Raw genomic sequence first — 12575 nt, 5'->3', positions numbered from 1 at the left:
TAGGGAGCAACTTTGGGAACAACGCCAGTGAGTTTGGAGTTGTATTTTGAAGTTTCTCTTTGTTACTTGAATAACCATTCAATTCAGAATGTACACTACCTTGTTCCACTCTCAGAAGATACTGTGATATCCCACTATTCCATTACTGACACCACTGGGTGCATGCTTGACTCATCAGACCCACTACTCTGCCCCTAGCTCAGCTGAATTTTCCTGTTAGTGAAGTTTGACTTAGATGAGGACATAAATTCAATTTACTTCCAATTGTGCCTTTTTCCCTGAAAAAAGTAGTTTCATGGGTTTCAAATTCAAAATATTGGTTATCAAGTCAATATTTGGTGAGTTAGTTCAATGCTTAACACTTAACATGATATGTAATTCTGAACCCTCAACATGTTTTATGTGTTCTGTGCAATTCCCTTTTGCATCCTATGCTGTGCAATTTATTCACAGTGTAGGGAAGCCTACAATGAATCACAGATCTTTACTTCTCGGTCTGGGAAACGGGGCTGTTTCTGGTCTCTGTGGTTGTGCTCCTGTAAAACATTCCAATCATTATTTGTTAGTTGGTTCTTTGAGTTTTGTCTGTATGAGTTTTGAGACACAATATGGCACTAAAGGAAAACCAAAATGTCTATTCTAACTGAGCTTCATCTTCACATAATTAAAATACAGTTTCAGATCCAGGGTATATGATCAATCTTTTTGAAGTTTCTGTGACATTTTAACCTACCTCAAAGATTGTCCTTCAGTTTATAAAATTTCCAAGCAGAACATTCTTTAATGTCTGTCAGGATAACTTCTTTACCTTTTGAAATATTGATTTGATAAGTCATTGACCACATGATATTGGACAACCTGAAGAATAATTATGTTCCTTCCTTCATAGGTGCTGCCTGACTCATTCCAGCATTCTCTGTATTCTTGGATTCGGAAGACTGTAAATGAAAGCTTCAAAGGATCAGACCCATTAACACACCCAGGGCTCTCAATGGCTCCTAATTTTATCCCTTAAAAGTGAGGGTGCAAGTGTTGCAATATTGATGCAGAGCTTTTTGTGAATCAATATATTACGATGTACATCTCGCACTGGTGTATTTCTGGCTTTCTTGTCTGTTTTTTATGGGACCAGTTTTTACTGCTGGTTAGGTCATATTTGGAATGGGAGGTACCATCAACAGCATTAACAAAACTGCAGCTACTGAGCACAATATCCTGCTGTTACTAAGTCAACATATTATTCTGCAGTTCAGTTTGCCTTCATTGTGTTTATTAGGACACTGTAAGTTCACATGATTTTTTGAAAATTCTATCTAATTCTGCCTAATCATTTCTGCAGAATTCACAAGGTAAAGAAGCCCAATTCATACCACAGATCTCTCTTACCTCTTGGTGTAGGGTATGAGGTAGGTTCCATTCTTTGAGATTGCTTTCCTGTAAAGGGTTTAAACTTATCTTCAGTTACTCAGTTCCTTAAAGCACTTCAGCAAATCAGTTTTGTGACATAGCTCTTTGGCCCATGAAGACCATCGCATCCTTCCTGTTAGGCTCAGTAGGCCCATAACCCTCCAAGCTCCTCCCCTTCATGTACCTACCCCAAAAACTCTGAAATGTTGCAATTGAACCACTTCTGCTGGCAGCTCATTCCCGGAACTGATTGCCCTCTGTTCATAAACGTTACATCTCAAGTCTCTTTTAAACCTTTCCCCTCTTATTCTATATCTGAATCCTCTAGTTTTGGACTTCCCAACTCTTGGGAAAAGACTATGGCCATAACCTTATAATATTGCAAACTTCTATGAGGTCACCCTTGTTCTACTTTCCAAGGAATTTTGATCCAGCATTCAAATTCCTAATGCAATGTAGCCACTGTCTTGCCTTCTTTATAGTTGCATTGATATGTTGGGATCCTCTGAGATCTTGACACCCAGGAATTTGAATTATTCACTCTCTCTACTTCTAATCCCTGGTTCATGTTCCCTCATCTTACCCTCTCTGAAGTCCACAATCAGCTCTTTTGTCTTACTGACATGAGTGCAAGGTTGTTGCTGTGACACCACTCAACTAGCTGGTATATTTTGCTCCTATACGCCCTCTCATCTCCATCTGAGATTCTACCAACAAATGGTGTATCATCAGCAAATTCATAGATGGTATTTGATCTGTGCCTAACCACACAGTCATGGGTATAGAGAGCAGAGCAGTGGGCTAAGCACACACCCCTGAGGTGCACCAGTGTTGATCATCAGCGAGGAGGAGATATTATCACCAGTCCACACAGACCATGGTCTTCCGCTTAAGAAGTCGAGGATCCAACGCACAGAGGCACAGGTTCTGTAGTTTATCGATCAAGACTGTGGGAGTGATGGTGTTAAAAACTGAGCTATAGTCAAGGAACATTATTTTGGCATTGGTGTTTGTATTGTCCAGGTGATGTAAGGCTGCGTGAAGAGCCATTGAGATTGTGTCTGCCGTTGACCTATTGTGGCGATAGGCAAATTGCAATGAGTCCAGGTCCTTGCTGAGGCAGGAGTTCAGTCTAGTTACGACCAACCTCTCAAAGCATTTCATCACTGTAGATGTGAGTGCTAACGCGCGATAGTCATTAAGGCAGCTCACATGATTCTTCTTAGGTGCTGATATAATTGTTGCCTTTTTGAAGCAGGTGGGAACTTCTGACCGTAGCAGTGGGAGAGTGAAAGACAGCCTGACATCGGCCTCCGAGACAGAGATCACAGCAGGGATCTTCACAGCTGTAGTTATACTCGCCCTTTCAAAGCAGGCATAGAAGGTGTTGAGCTTATCTGGTAGTGAAATTTTGCTGCCATTCATGCCACTGGGTTTCACTTTGTAGGAAGTAATGACCTGCAAACCCTGCCAGAGTTGACGTGGATCTGATGTCACCTCCAACCTCGCTCAGAATTGTTTCTTCACTCTTGGAATACCTTGTTTCGGGCTGAGACCCTCCGCAAGTCATAATTGGTATTCTGGTACAGACCTGGATCACCAGACTTAAATGCCTCTGATCTAGCCCTTAGCAGACAACATACCTCCTGGTTCATCCACAGCTTTTGGTTTGGGAATGTAGAGCAAGTTTTCGTAGGCACACACTCATGCACACAGGTTTCAATGAAGTCGGGAACAACTACAGCATACTCATCCAGATTCGAAGATGAGTCCCTGAATACAGTCCAATCCACCAATTCAAAGCAGGCCTATAGGCGCTCTTGTGCTTCCTTTGTCCATACCTTCTTGATCCTCACCACTGGTGCTGCAGTCTTCAGTCTCTGCCTATACTCCGGGAGTAGAAGTACAGCCAGGTGATCAGACTTTCCTCAGTGTGGGCGTGGGATAGCACAGTAGGCATTCTTGATGGTGATGTAACAGTGGTCCATGTGTTGTTTCCTCTGGTACCACAGGTGATTTGTTGATGGTAACACACACAAAATGCTGGAGGAACTCAGCAGGCCAGGCAACATCTATAGAAAAAAGTAATCGATGTTTTGAGCCAGGACCCTCTGGCAGTCTCAGTCTGAAATGTCAATTGTACTTTTTTCCAGAGATACCGCCTGGCCTGCTGAGTTCCTCCAGCATTTTGTGTGTGTTGCTTGGATTTCCAGCTTCTGCAGATTTTCTCTTGTTCATGATTTGTTGATTGTAATTACTTAGTGACTTTCTTCAACCTGGCCTGATTCAAATCCCCCAAAGTGATGGTGAAGGCATCAGGGTGTGCTGTTGATCCCATTGCTCAGATAATCGGGAGCCTGTTTGACATTGGCCTGAGGTGGAATGTACACTGAATGTAACAAGATAGGAGACCATGGTATTACAGGAAAGATACTAGAATGGATGGTGCATTAGCTAATTGGCAGGAGGCAAAGAGTTAGAATAACAAGAGCCTTTTCTGGTTAGCTGCCGGTGACTAATGGTGAACTGCAGGAGTTGGTGTTGGGACCACTTCTTTTAACATTATATGATTTAGAAGATGGAATTGATGGCTTTGTGGCCAAGTTTGCAGACGATACAAATACAGGTGGAAGGAAAGGTAGCTTTGAGGAAGCAGGAAGGCTGCAGAAAGACTTAGACAGATTAGGAGAATGGGCAAAGAAGGAATACAGAGTTGTTAAGTGTATGGTCATTGTTTTTGGCAGAAGGAACAAAAGCATAACCTATCTTCTGAATGGGCAGAAAATTTACAAATTTGAGGTGCAAAGGGACCTGGGCAAGCTCGAACAGGATTCCTCAAGAGTTAACTTGCAGATTGAATCGGTGGTGAGGAAGGCAAATGCAATGTTAGAATTTATTTCGCAAGGACTAGAATATAGTAACAAGGATGTAATGCTGAAGCTTTATAAGACACTGGTGAGCCTCACTGGAGTACTGTGAGCAGTTTTGGGCCCATTATTTAAGAAAGGATGTGCTGATATTGGAGAGGGTTCAGAGGAGGTTCACAAGAATGATTCCAGGAATGAAAGGCTTGTTTATATGAGCAGTATACATCAAAGTTGCTGGTGAATGCAGCAGGCCAAGCAGCATCTATAGGAAGAGGCGCAGTCGACGTTTCAGGCCGAGACCCTTCGTCAGGACTAACAGGTTAGTCCTGACGAAGGGTCTCGGCCTGAAACGTCGACTGCGCCTCTTCCTATAGATGCTGCTTGGCCTGCTGCGTTCACCAGCAACTTTGATGTATGTTGCTTGAATTTCCAGCATCTGCAGAATTCCTGTTGTTTGCGTTTATATGAGCAGTGTTTGATGTCTCTTAGCCTGTGCTCACTGGAACTTAGAAGAATGAGGGGATATCAACCTGCAAATGTTGAAAGTTCTGGATGGAATGGATGTGCAGAGGATGTCTCCTACAGTGGGGCAGTCTAGGATCAGAGGGCACGGCCTCAGAATAGAAGACATCCATTTCGAATGGGGATGAGGAGGAACTTCTTTTGTCAGAGAGTGGTGAATCTGTGGAATTCATTGCCACAAGCCGTTGTTGAGGTCAGGTTATTGGGTGTATTTAAGGGGGAAGGTTGATGAGTAATCAGGGTGTGAAAGGTTATGGGAAGAAGGCAGGAGGATGAGGTTGAAAGGGAGAATGAATCAGCCATGATAAAATGGCAAAACCGACTTGATGGGCTTAATGGCCTAATTGTGCTCTTTTCTCTTGGTCTTATGGTCTTCTCTCTCCACTCTCAGTCCTGATGCAGGATTTTGAAATGAAATTTTACAAATGCTGCCCAACCCACTATGTTCTTCCAGCGGATGCTTGCTTCTCCCTCCAAGCCTTTCCCAGAATCAGAATCAGGTTTATTTTCACCGGCATGTGATGTGAAGTTTGTTAACTTAGCAGCAGCAGTTCAATGCAATACATAATACAGCAGAGAAAAAATAATAAATAAAATTAAAAAATAATAATAAATAAACAAGTAAATCAAATATGTATATTGAATAGATTAAAAAAACGTGCAAAAACAGAAATACTGTATAGTGTCCAAAGATTCAATGTCCATTTAGGAATCGGATAGCAGAGGGGAGGAAGCTGTTCCTGAATCACTGAGTGTGTGCCTTCAGGCTTCTGTACGTCCTACCTGATGGTAACAGTAAGAAAAGGGCATGCCCTGGGTGCTGGAGGTCCTTAGTAATCGACACTTCCTTTCTGAGACACCGCTCCCTAAAGATGTCCTGGGTACTTTGTAGGCTAGTACCCAAGATGGAGCTGACTAGATTTACAACCTTCTGCAGCTTCTTTTGGTCCTCTGCAGTGGCCCCTCCATACCAGACAGTGATGCAGCCTTTCAGAATGCTCTCCATGGTACAACTATAGAAGTTTCTGAGTGTATTTGTTGACATGCCAAATCTCTTCAAACTCCTAATAAACTATAGCCACTGACTTGCCTTCTTTATAACTACATCAATATGTTGGGACCAGGTTGGATCCTCAGAGATCTTGACACCCAGGAACTTGAAGCTGCTCACTCTCTCCACTTCTGATCCCTCTATGAGGATTGGTATGTGTTCCTTCATCTTACCCTTCCTGAAGTCCACAATCAGCTCTCTTGTCTTACTGACATTGAGTGCCAGGTTGTTGCTGTGGCACCACTCCACTAGTTGGCATATCTCACTCCTGTACACCCTCTCGTCACCACCTGAGATTCTACCAACAATGGTTGTATCATCAGCTAATTTGTAGATGGTATTTGATCTATGCCTAGCCACACAGGCATGTGTATATAGACAGTAGAGCAGTGGGCTAAGCACACACCCCTGAGGTGTGCCATTGTTGATCGTCAGCAAAGAGGATATGTTATCACCAATCTGCACAGACAGTGGTCTTCTGGTGAGAAGTCAAGGATCCGATTGCAGAGGGAAGTACAGAGGCCCAGGTTCTGCAACTTCTCAATCAGGATTGTAGGAATGATGGTATTAAGTGCTGAGCTATAGTCGATGAACATTATCCTGACGTAGGGATTTGTGTTGTCCAGGTGGTCTAAAACCATGTGGAGAGCCATTGAGATTGCGTCTGCCATTGCCCTATTGTGGCGATAGGCAAATTGCAATGGGCCCAGGTCCTTGCTGAGGTAGGAGTTCGGTCTAGTCATGACCAACCTTCTGCCCAATCTGCCAAATTACCCCTTGAACATTCTAATAATGTTTGGATTTTATTGAAAGGTCTTCAACCTGAACTGTTAACTGAGTTCTCCTTCCTTCAGATGCTGCCTGACCTGTTGAGTAGTTCCAGAAGTTTCTATTTTGATCTCATCAGCTAAAGCCAACATTAGCAGATTTGCAAGTAAGCTAAGCACTTCTAACCTTTGCAGAGAGAAGCTGCCACATTATATTTTTGATAATTGTATTTTAAATATCTTTACAATGTATAATATAGACATATTCTCAAAGCTTTTACCTGCATTATGTCAGTCAACTCAAGTTGACAAGAATTAAAATATATTTGTATTTGTTTTCAATACAGACTCTGGTTTTAGTTCCACCATATGTGAACTGTTGAAAAGGTGTGGGGTGGAACTCTGTATGTTGGGTGTAAAGGAAACAGCATCTTGTTGAATATAAGGAACTGTCCACGTGTAGGATAGCCTGCACGTTCCACCCGTTCTCAAGCTTTTACCTTGTGCTTCTAAGAGTGTGAAACTTGTACCAAATACATGCAAATATGTGCTGGCTGCAGTGTTGCAAAGCAAGTGTACTGGTAAAAGGCCAGGTGAATTCAACACTAAACTTAGTTACCTGATTTTTCTTGACTGCTCACTGCACTATCAGACGATTCTGTAAAAGATTTAATGGTCAGTACAAATGAGGAAATTCTGCAAAACAAAACCTGCTGCTATTCAATACAACCTGAGGCTGATAATTTGGGTTTTTATCACTGTGCTGCTTCTTAGCGCAATTCTTATCACTGAGGGGAATTTTAAAGCTAATGCACTGCTCCATCAATAAAGTGCACTCATATGGGTACCAGCTTCAACTCCAGTGAATGAGCTCATTTGAAGTTATTTTGGATTATATGATTATTCAGCTTTCTGTTGCACCTCAATAATTTCAGTTGACCTTCTGGGCAGGCCAGTGTTCATACATCCATTCTAGTGATTTTGTTTCTGACTGAAACACTGCAGTTTGGGAGGAGATGAGGCAGAGCTGCAGAGGTGGGTCAATGGAAGGAAGTTGTTCCCATTGATGAATGCTTCTAAGGCCTAGTGATACAGACTTTCAATAACAAAAAAAAGACAGAGGATGGGCCCTTGGGGGAAAATGTTTTTTTGCCGTGCCTGCATGCGTGCGTGCGAGTCTGTGATGATGTCTTTTTCACGGCTTTTACAAGGCGCTGAGCGAGAGAGAGACCGTGTGGCACACCACTTCTCACACAGTCATTTTCGCAGTATTTTCCCCTTTATTTTACGAGGTCGAGCTGCGATCTCAACACTTTACCCAGCATGGATGGAAAGCGTACTCGGGAGTGGACCCTACTGGTTTTGAACCCGGAAACTTCCGTTCCCGGGTCTGGCGCCGATGTCACTGCACCACCAGCCGGCCGGGTGTTGGGGGGTGGGGGAGCAGGGAAATGTTCTTACACACAATGTTTGTGTCCTGCAACTTTTTTTTTAGATTAGATTATGAGTCAATCTTTTCAGCGGCATGTACACTTGGAGACATAACAACATTCTCAAAGTTGTGGCAGAAGTGGTTGAGCAGAGAGTACTGCAGCACAACTTATCTCATGCCCCATGCTGCACAGAACATCACATATCATTTGTGAAAGAAGGCTCCAAGTCAAGGGTGTACAGCATAGGCTCACAATCAAGCATACTTTCTTCAGCCAATGATTGGTGTGTCAAGGCCGACCTGGACAGGAAAGGCAGTTTCCCGGAGCAAATAGCTTTCACCACATTGCGTCCAGATATAATCGTATGGTCTGACACCAGTAGAGAAGTGGTTATTGGTGAACTCACAGTCCCCTGGGAAGACAACATTGATGAAGCCCATGAGCGCAAGTTAACCAAGTATGCAGAATTAAGATCAGAGTGCAGAGACTGAGGGTGGAAGGTCTCATGCTATCCATTCGAAGTAGGCTGCTGTGGGCTTATTGCGTTCACTTTCCAGAAGTGGCTGCGTGACCTTGGCTTCATTAGAAGAGAGATCAAGTCAACCAGCAGGGCTGTAGCTGAGGCAGCAGAGAAAGGATCAGCATGGGTGTGGACCAAGTATATCCAGAGGGGCAGATAGTTGGACAGTGTATACATATCCTGCAAACCCTTCAGTAGTTGCATAGACACCTGAAGAGCAGACTATCCGTTGGTTGGAAGTGACCAACAACTCTGATTGAGGCAGATGCCAAGTTTTTAAGCTCACCAGTGGGAGGTGGTGCTTTAGCACTGCTGGCCCACCACCTCGAGGGAGCCTTGATCATTAGCAGGCCGAAACTCCTTAAGACAGGTGGCAGATCAACTGATGATTCCACTGGTGATAGCACAGGACAGTTAACATCTTAGTCCATGTGTATTTTTTAACTCTGAGACCACTCAGTTCTCTTTTATTTTCATTTAGAAATGCATACATGCATTAAGAAATGATACAATGTTTCTCTGGAGTGATATCACAGAAAACAGGAAAAACTAAAGACTAACACTGACAGAACACATAATTATAACATATAGTTACAGCAGTGCAAGCAATACCATAACTTGACGAAGAACAAACCATAGCACGGTAAAAAAAATCTCAAAAGTCCCCGAGTCGATCGACTCCCAAGTTCCCGATAGCAGCGGCAAAAGGGAGAAACTCCCTGCCATAAACCTCCAGGCACCGTCAACTTGCCGATGCCTTGGAAGCAGCTGACCACAGCCGACACTGAGTCCATCCATCTGAAAACTTCGAGCCTCCGACCTGCCCCTCCGATACAGCCTACCGAGCACCATCCTCTGCCGAGCACCTTCGACCTCGCCCCAGCCACTGAAACAAGCAAAGCTGAGGATTTTGGGGCCTTCCGCTCCGGAGATTCCAGTTACCACACAGTAGCAGCAGCAGCGAAGCAAGCATTTCAGGAGTTTTCCAGATGTTCCTCCGTACTCTCACGTCCGTCTCCATCAAATCAGAATTATGCACGGTACTCTACTTAACAGATAACAGATATTCATCACCGGAGAGGCCGCACGCACTGCCGTCACGCTGCCATCTTCTCCTTTAACTTATTCCCAAGGAGGACAGTGGAGGCAGAGTCAATCAGGAATTTCATCTGCCAACTATCCTACCACTCTTTCTCTAGCCTCTTGAAGGCTATGCTGTTTTCCTCACCTTTCACTCTGTACCCAAGTTTTGTGCTATCTGCAGCTGAGGAATTGTGTCCTGTACATCAAAGTCAAAGTCATTAAGATTATTGAGAAAGTACTGGTCCATCAACAACTCCTGCCCAAAAGGAAGCAGCCTCTCTCTCCTCCTCTGCTTCTCAGTTCCAGATGATTTTCAAATATTTTGCCACAACCCCCTTTGTTCCATGTGTTTCACTCTAATGATGCCAATATTGGATCATTTCATCAACCAGCTTTGGAAGTCCATTAACACTTAAACCTGGTTCATTTCATCTACTTTCTTTTTACTTTGTGAAAAGGTCCATCAAGTTAGCTTAGGTGAAATTAGGAGGATTACAAATACCTGGGGATACGAATTGACAACAAACTGGACTGGTCAAAGAACACTGAGGCTGTCTACAAGAAGGGTCAGAGCCGTCTCTATTTCCTGAGGAGACTAAGGTCCTTTAACATCTGTCGAATGATACTAAGGATGTTCTACGAGTCTGTGGTGGCCAGTGCGATCATGTTTGCTGTTGTGGGCTGGGGCAGCAGGCTGAGGGTAGCAGACACCAACAGAATCAACAAACTCATTCATAAGGCCAGTGATGTTGTGGGGATGGAACTGGACTCTCTGACAGTGGTGTCTGAAAAGAGGATGCTCTCCAAGTTGCATGCCATCTTGGACAATGTCTCCCATCCACTACATAATGTATTGGTTGGGCACAGGAGTACATTTAGCCAGAGACTCATTCCACTGAGATGCAACACAGAGCGTCATAGGAAGTCATTCCTGCCTGTGGCCATCAAACTTTACAACTCCTCCCTTGGAGGGTCAGACACCCTGAGCCAATAGGCTGGTCCTGGACTTATTTTATAATTTACTGGCAAAATTTACATATTACTATTTAACTACTTATGGTTCTATTAGTATTTAATATTGCAATTTCTCAGTCCTCTGTAACACATCAGAACTGCAGATTGTTGGGAGATTATGGCCAAGCCTCTAGCAATAAACAAACTGCTGAAGAACAGGGAGAAAAGGCTGAGTCAAGCAGCATCTGTGGAGGGAAATGGACAATCAACGTCTTGGGTCATGATCCTTCATCTGGTCTGTCAGGGCAGAGGGGAGATGGCCAGTACAAAGCAGACAGGCAGAGCGATGGGGCAGTGGGGCTTTAATTTAATTCTCCTCCCTATTCCCATGCTGAATTTTGCCTCCTCTACTGCCAAGTTGAGGCTAAATGCAAACTAGAGGAACCACACCTCATTTGGGTAATCTCCTACTTGGATATCAATGGCATGAACACTGAATTCCCCTTTTTCATGTAACCTTTCCCTCTCCCTCTGTTCTATCCAGGTCCTCCTGCACACATGCCTACCTGCCCAGCCCACCTCCCCATTCTGGTTCAATGCTCCACCCACTTTCCTATCATTTTCCATCACCTGTATTCATTTGTTGCCTCAACCTATCACCTCCCAGACTTTGTCGTTATTCCAAACTTTCCTCCCCACCTGGATCCATCTATTGCTGGCCAGCTCTTGCTTCACCCCTTCCTCTCACCTGTTTATACTGGCCTTACCTTTGTCTCTCAGTCCAGATGAAGGGGTTCAACCTAAAATGCCAATAGCTCATTTCCCTCCATGAGTTCTGTCTGACCCATTGCTGCCTCTAGCTGACTCAGGTGAGGTTGCGAAGCAATGCAGAGGGAGGAGTAACATGTGCAGTAAGGTATACAAAGCAACTTCTGGATTGTATGAGATCTGATTGGATTCATTTATGGATTATTAATCTGATAGACTGAGCAAATCAGAGCGCCTGGAAAGACTGTCCTTTTGCGGCAGGGGTGAGAAAAGTGATGTGTAGCTTTAGGAAAGGGAACGGATGACAGGGAGTCTTTAATGAGTAGAGTATCGAGTCATTTTGGAGCAGGAGATGGGATGTTTGCCAGACATCAACACAACTGCAGGATAACACTTAAAAAGAGGTGAGAGCACACAGAGACCCTATATAAGTACCACAGGCACATTATTCTGCCCCTCCCCAGAAAAAACACCCAAAATGATTTAAATGATTTGTGGACCAAGAGGTGTTTTGACCTTAGACAGTTTGTAAACTCAGCAACTTGACCCGTTTGGAAAGCGAATGGACCTTGGTGAAAGTCAACTGATTATAAAGTGTGAAACAAAAATGAAAGTATGTGCATCCTGCAGGGACCACTCACTTTGTGACTCTCGTCCTTTACAACCCACTGCTCCCCATCCCACCACTCACTTTGTGACTCTCATCCTTCACTACCTACTACTCCTCATCCCACCACTCACTTTGTGACTCTTGTCCTTCACTTCCCACTGCTCCCTGTCCCACCACACTTTCCTACGGAACACTTCAACATTCATCCCTCCCTTTTCCACATTTCAATGAGTCCATGACCCTACATTCTAGTCACTTCCAGGACTATTTTTATGTAGGATATTGGGTTCTGATCAGACTTTGCTGCATTCAAGGCAAAGTTTGCTTTAGTCATCTTCTGATGGGAAATTAATTGATTGGCATTGTGCTTTAGGATTCTTTGAGATTTCAGTAAGCTGTACTTGCTTTTGCCCTACTCTCAGCTGATTTGTTAGGAGAAGATGGCGGCGCGACGCAGCTCGTGGTGGCCACTCCGGTGGTGATATCTGTTATCTGTCAAGTAGGGTGCCATACACAATCCTAATTTGATGGAGACAGACTTGAGAGCACGGAGGAACATCTGGTGAAATTTCTGAAATGCCTGTTTCGTTGCC

The sequence above is a fragment of the Mobula hypostoma genome, chromosome 4, assembly GCF_963921235.1.
Source record: "Mobula hypostoma chromosome 4, sMobHyp1.1, whole genome shotgun sequence".
Classification (NCBI taxonomy): domain Eukaryota; kingdom Metazoa; phylum Chordata; class Chondrichthyes; order Myliobatiformes; family Myliobatidae; genus Mobula; species Mobula hypostoma.
This window is presented reverse-complemented; position numbering follows the sequence as displayed.